Source organism: Saccostrea cucullata, unplaced genomic scaffold, assembly GCF_032062105.1.
Source record: "Saccostrea cucullata isolate Sc308-1 unplaced genomic scaffold, CSIRO_AGI_Scuc_v1 ctg90, whole genome shotgun sequence".
Classification (NCBI taxonomy): Eukaryota; Metazoa; Mollusca; class Bivalvia; order Ostreida; family Ostreidae; genus Saccostrea; species Saccostrea cuccullata.
Window position 1 is genome coordinate 857,818 of NW_026940868.1, and position 7,535 is coordinate 865,352.

Genomic DNA, 7,535 nt, shown 5'->3' on the forward strand with positions numbered 1-7,535 from the left:
TTCAAATTAATAAACAACTTTGGAACCTAATAAATTTTGAGGGGTTAATCTTTTGGTACAGATTCATTAATTTTATTCTGTTTTATTTCAATTTGTGAGTTTAAAAAACAATCACTGCATCTAAAAGTAAACGATTTTAGTCTTTCTCTTTGAACATGTTGAAGTGTTTATGCACACTCTTTTTATTGCGGACTTAAATATGCATGGGCTATCTTCAGTTTTAAAAAGTAAAATAAGTCTATAAATCATTTAAATTGAACCGCCGAAATATTTTATTTTTCTATATATTACATGATATCAGTAAAAATTGCAATTTTGTCGCCGTTACCCCCCCCCCCCCCCCCCTTATCCCTCTACCCCTTTTCCACGTATAACAACGTCGCGTGTTAAGAGAAAAATAAAGCATGGCTAGAAAATTATTTCATAATGTAAGAATTATTAATTTTTTTAGAAACTAATACATTATTGTAATCGTTTGTTGGCGTTATGTAAACCCATTGCGACCTATAAAATACGAAGCTGGATAGAATAAATCCAAATTTTGTGTTTTGACATGCCCCCTTTTCACTGCAATAAAGGCTACCTCCAATTATCTTTTCATGATTTATAAGAAGAAGGAAAATTGCATGATATATGTGAAAAATAAAGAATTTCATCATGTATTTTTTTAAATTTGTAAATTTCTTTGTTTAGTATGTAATTGTGTATAAAAACACGAAAAATGGTCCATATCTTGACAGTGCCCCCATTTCACTACAATAAAGGCATGGTAACAAAATTTCATTCCAATTTTTCTAAGCATAAAACATACAAGTATATTTCCAAGAATTAAAATTTTTCATCATTCCGTTTTCGTAATTTTCAACTAGATCGGGCCTCGTTAAGTACTTTTCTCTTCCTTTGCTATAAGTACAAACCAGTAGAGCTTTAGTCTCGAAAGAGACTTCTGGTTCTGATTTTTCACCATGTTTCGTTTCCTCTTAAAAACCTGGCTAGGTATATTGTTTTAAAGTTTACATAATACTTTTAGCACAATGCTAACATATTCAGAAATTTGTTTTTAATCTGTAAACCTCTACTTGGTGTTATTTGTCCATATTTGTTATTTTATTGAAGTATTAACTAATATTTTGCAAGTCTATTTCATTTTCAAAGTCTAAGGAGAAAAAATTCCAAGAATTATCTACTTTTCTAAAACTGTGAGTTGATATTAAGTCTCCTCCAAAAGGAAAGATTTGTTTGTTTCATCTGTCCTTTAATTATTTACTTGCACGGATGGCCACTGGAAATCTCATGATATGAAAACTGAATATTTTGTGATAAGCCCCCCCCCCCCCGAAAATTAGTGATTTCACAGTAGGGTGGGGGTATATAGATTATACCTGGTTAATGAAGAAAAGGTCCAAGAAGCATCTACAATCATGTAAAACAATATTAATTGACAGATATAATTTACTAAAAAAGAGGGGAAATTATCACATTTATGTTCTTCGAACTTGTCGAATTGCACAAATATGTTACATGTATGTCGAGGAGGGGATTCCCTATATTAATAGTTAACTGTTATTTTAGTGCGGAAATATTCATTGAAAATATTATTCTCCTCTCTAATTTATGTTGCAGTACGGTTAAATTCTTCAACTTCATCGTTTTTTTTACCTTATCAGAAACCTTAACACTCCCCCACCCAACCCATCACCCTTGAAAAACTCGGTAGTTTTTGTTTATTTTACACGTTACTATCTATTGCTTGACATCTTTTTTAAAACTTTCTTATTTTTGTTCATTAAAAGTTAAAATCTTTAAAAAAAAAAAAAATAAAACGTATGTATGGATCCCTTTTCGGGGGGGGGGGTTGCCTGCAAGAAAAAATGTTAAAACTTGTGTGCATTGCGATAGATAACATGTATTCCCAGTTTTAACTTGAATTTTAAAAAAATCATTATAGTATCCATGTGAAAAGTGGAGGGGGACTTTAACAGAGCCTAGGTACCCCTCAATACTTTGGGGTTACATTCGGATTTGGATGGAAGGATATTGGAAAATCTTGGGGTTTTATTTTATAAGAAAGATATATTCAATAATTTTCAGTGTATATTTGTGAAAAGCATATGTAATTTTCATTTAACAGGGGTCAAAAAAGATGCCTTTTAGTTCAGAAAATTCTAAATATGAAACCAATTATTTAGGGCAACAGTTTATTTGCGTATTTTCATTAATATATTACCGGTATGTCTCTAAGAATATGGGTGAATCAGTCTTATCCATTTGAAAAAAAGCAACAGTATAGAGAAAGAAAATACCAGGATGTAAAGATTTATAAGGGATAATAACTTGAATTTTCACAGAAATTAGTGATTCCAACCCCCAAACCCCCCGCCCCGTTACACCTCGATTATCTGCAGGAGCATTATCTTTTATCTTTTCTGAACACAATTATTTTAATATTTTAATTTATTTATATAAATATTGACAGTTTTACAACTGATTTATGATATTTTTTTTTATTTTTTGACTATTTCCAAGTCCATAATCTTATATGAAATATGGAACCGGGTAAAGAATCTTCGATCCACCTACTTTGGATCGTAATCTGTGCGTCACGTGGAAAGCGGGTGTATGAGACAGTGAGTTGTACTCAGCCACTAACAATACCCGTCTGACCTGTCCACAACCAACAAGTTTACTGCGTATATATCTAAGCACTGGTCTTGGTAGATAAAGGCGGGTAAGATTTTATCTGCTATTTCCATTATTATTTTAAAGCGATAAAGATGCATTGATGCATTTTCTTTTAAGGTAGTAAATTGGGTAGAAATATATCTTGTGTGGAATGAATGTTGTATGAGTACGTAGAATATTACCTTAAAGGCCCTCTAGGGTTCACCCAATCCCCGAAATATCAAAATTCTGACTCTGCAACTACACATGGGTTACAAGTCTAAAACTTTGTTAAGGACAGACGAGACGTTCCTTAATAATAGATAAATTTTTCTAAGAGTTTGTCATTGAAGTATTACTTCTTAAACATGTTTACTCATAAAAAATTGAGGTACCTTACCAGGCATTTTTGCAAGATACCAGGGGCAGTTTTTCTTATATAATCCTTCGGGGAAGAAATATAATCAAATGTTTAAGTGTTTGGATTTTTTGAAAACGTCTAGAAACTGGTTTAGAAATCAGAATGTTATGAAAATTTTGAATATTTTTCATACATTACGAAGATATACAAAACAGATTTTGAGGAACGTCGCGTCTGACCTTAAATGCGCCAAACACAGCAAACGTTATTGAAATCTTAATATTTTGGTGGTTCTGGTCCCAAGATCATGAAACATATTAAACTTAAGTCAAAATCTTTGTATTATAATTAAATGTTGTAAAGGTCAAGCAGATAAAAATCAAAATGTGTTTCAATATTGATTCACCAAAGTGTTGTTATTTTTAAAATTTTGAAATTAATTAAATAATTAATAAACATTTTACAGTCGATTGAAAATTTGACTTAAGTCTAAGTTCGTTTCATGATCCTGGGGCCTGGTGATTTATTTAATATTATAAAAATTGATTGTATTTTATTTATATCATCATTTATATATGTACCAATATTATCTACGTATTTATACAAAAAATCACCACACACATTTAAACAAAAGGCCCATTGGCCATATTGCTTACCTGAGCACATTGACTAGAAAAGATCAGTATTGAAAAATTTGCTGAATTTACTCTACCTGAGGATGATTCTTTATCAATACGAATTATAATGGCTTTGCTGTTCTTGGGTAAGATTTCTCCCCAAGTTTTCCTCTCTAACCCCCACCCCCTCGTGGTCTCGCCTTATCTCGAGGGTCATGATTTGAAAAAAAATTAAATCTTCACTACCTGAGAATGCTTTTATTTTAATCCACACACTTCAGGATACTTTCGTATCAAACCATTCGCTTCGCTTCTTTGTGTCTACGCGAAATTTGAAAAATGTGTTTTTCTAACCAGAAAAACATGCGTACGAAAATAAAAATAGGAACAAGTCGTGATTTTCTCATCATCAGTTGAGACTTCTCCTCATATTCTAATTAAGTTAAAATACTTTTTTGAGGATTTTTTTTCCTTTGTAAGTCTTTGATCTAATTGTAGCCCCTCTCTATCCCACGGGGTCATCAAGTCTACATTCCCTAAGGATGCTTCCGCATCAATATATGACTAAATGTGGTTTTCATGTTTTTGAGATGTTTAAGCTCATGTGAGCTAAAATCATCACAAAACCCCCGACCCCTGGTACTTTGAAAAAAAAAATGTTTTAATCTCAAGGCTTTTCAATGATTCTGGTGATGAGAACTACTCATAAAAGTTTTTAAAAATGTTTTTAAGGGAAATTCACTGCAATCGAAAGTGGGACAGATTTGGCAATTGGTAAGAAAATTTAAGATCCAAGAATTCATCTTGAAAGTACCAAAGGTTTCACTGCTATGCAAAACAGGACACTTCGACAACTTACAGTGTAGCAAAATATTCCAGCAAAATTCGGCAAAATATCTGAAGCTCAATTATGTATGAATTCCTTTCCCTTTTGCTTTCAATACAGCTTAGAATAGGCTCAAAACTTGGCAATATGTTTGTTTTATTCTTGAAAAATTTACTGATTTTCCGTAATTTCCCGATCATAACAAGGAGCACACAGGGGATGCTCACTCCTCCATGGCACCTGATCCTGATCTGAGGTTTTGGAGGTCTGTGTTTGCTCTCTCCTATTTTGTGTTGTTTTATGGACTTACTGTTCGTTATCTCCATATGTTTCATGCATATTTTTTAACTTGTTTTCACTAGATCTAGACTGAATTTAAGTTTTACCTTTAGACTTACCCCTGATAGGGTGAGGAGCAGGGGCAGCTAGGATATTTAGTCACTTTACAGCCAGGATCGACCAAGGGAAAGGTTTGGGTTTTGTATTAAAAACTAGACACGAGGTGAGCTGAATTGTTCCTTTAGATTGCATTTCTATGTAAAATACCCTCCTTCCCCCCCTTTTTTTTAACTAACATATGCACTTTCCATTTTGTAACTGTCTCTCATTCTAACAAATTATTTTTTGTTTGCATTTTTCGAATGTGTTTGTTTTTTGTTTGTTTGTTTGTTTTTTTTTTTTTTTGTATTGAATTCTTTTTGACTTTACTATTATTCTATCAGTTTCTCTCTTTGACAAGGGCAGGGAGGAATATAGTACAGACAGACAGACAGACAGTGGCTGGCCACACAACAAAGAGGAGGATATAACAAGGATCTAAACACGCTATTACTTCAGGCAAACAAAGTAAATGTGGTAAGAAACTGCGTTTGCCACCTTTTATGGAATTTTGATATTTACACTCACTTTGTCCAAATGATTCACTTGTTTGATCTCTTTCCATGTTTATTTCAATAGACAAGAAGCTCAGAAAGAAACAGCCCCTCCGTGTAGGTCACCCAAAATGACTTATCAACTAGAGCGCCAAAAGTAAGCAACATTGAGAAGAAGTCAACTACTGCCATCTTCAGATGATAAGGTAAGGTTCAGCCTTCTTTTCATGACACTTTGGTACTTTTTAACTTATGTTCAAATGCGATAGACTGAGTCCCCTTTGATCCCTAAACTTTCAATAGACAGGCTATGTGACTGCAGACTTCCAGAAAGTGGCCACTAAGCAACCAATGAACACGGAAAAGGTTTGGATTTTGTATTTAAAACCAGATATGAGGTGAGCTGATTTGTTTCTTTATATAATTCACTTGTATTTCTACACCCTATATCTTATTAACATTACTAATACATGCACTTTCCCTTTGTCATTGTCTTTGTTAATATGTATTTTAACTTTTTAACTTTTAAATATATTATTATTCTGTCTTGTTTTTTAAATATCTTTTTGACTTGAATAATCTTGTATCAGTTTCTATCTTTGAGAATGGTGGAGAGGAGTATAGGACAGACAGGCAGGCTGCACAACAAAAAAGGAGAGCATTGCAAGGATCTGAATACAGAGTATCTACTATTACAAAAGGCCAACAATAGCCAATGTGGTAAGAAACAAGCTGCCTTTGCTGCAATTTAGATCATGATTTCTGTTGAGAATGACACACTAACTTAACATAAAGTTGTTTTTTTTTAAAAAAGAACATTTTACATATAAAGGGAAATTTACTGTAATCGAAAGTAGGACAGATTTGGCAAAGGGTTTATAAGGAAATTTAAGATCCGATAATTCATCTTGAAAGCACCAAAGTTTTCATTGCTATGGAAAAAGGACACTTCAACAACTTAACAAAATACTTTACAAATATCGGCAAAAAACTCGTTCAATTTAAGCATGAATTCGTCTGCCCTCTTTTTCTAACAAAGGTTTAGAATGAAATCAAAACATGGTACTCTGGTGGTTTTATTCTTGAAAAATTGACAACTATTTTTTAATTGTTTTTACAAGATCTAGACTGAATCTAAGTTATACCTCTAAACTTTCCACTGATAGAATGAAGAGCGGCTGGATATGTCGCCACTTAGCAACCAGGATCGACCAAGGGAAAGGTTTGGTTTTTGTATTAAAACCAATTATAAGGTGAGCTGAATTGTTTCTTTAGCTTTTATTTCTATGCAAAATACCCTCTTATCCTTTTTATTATAACTAACATTTGCACACTTTCCCTTTTGTAATTGTCTCTCCCTCTAACAATTTTTTGCGTGCATTTTTCATGTATTTCTGTTTCTGTTTTTTTTAAATTCATTTTGACTTTACTAATCTTCTGTCAGTTTCTCTCTTTGACCAGGGCAGAGAGGAGTAAAGTACAGACAGAAAGTGGCCGGCCACACAACAAACATAACGACATAACATGGATCTGAACACTGCATACTTCAGGCAAACAAAAATAAAATGGGGTAAGACACTGTATTTGTCCTCTTTTTTGGAATACCCGGTATTTGAATTCTGAACTCTTTTGATTCAAATGATTCACTTGTTTGATAACTTTCCACATTTCAGTCAATAGACAAAAAGCTTAGCAAAAATCAGCCCCTCTCAATCAATCGGCTTAATGACTCTTCAAGCAGAGGGCCAAAAGTAAGGAACTAGAGAAGGAATTCGTCTGATCAACTACTGACAACTTTAGATGACAAGGTAAGATTCCATTTTTTTTTTCTTGACACTTTGCTAAATTTAACTATGTTCAAATATGAGATAGGCAATGTCCTATTTGACCTCTAAACTTTCAATTGGCAGACTATATGACAGCAGATACCCCCCTCCTCAAAAAGGCCAAGACATGTAGCCATTTAGCAACCAAGGATCATGGAAAAGGTTTGGATTTTGTAATAACACCAGATATGAGGTGAGCTGAAATGTTTCTTTAGATTGTATTTCTAAGCGCTACTTTTTTCTAACATTACTAATGCATGCACTTTCCCTTCCTGATTGTCTTTCATTGTAATACATGTATACATGTACTGGTATGTAAATGTATTTTAAATATATTATTATTCTGTCTTGCTTTTAAAACATTTTGACTTG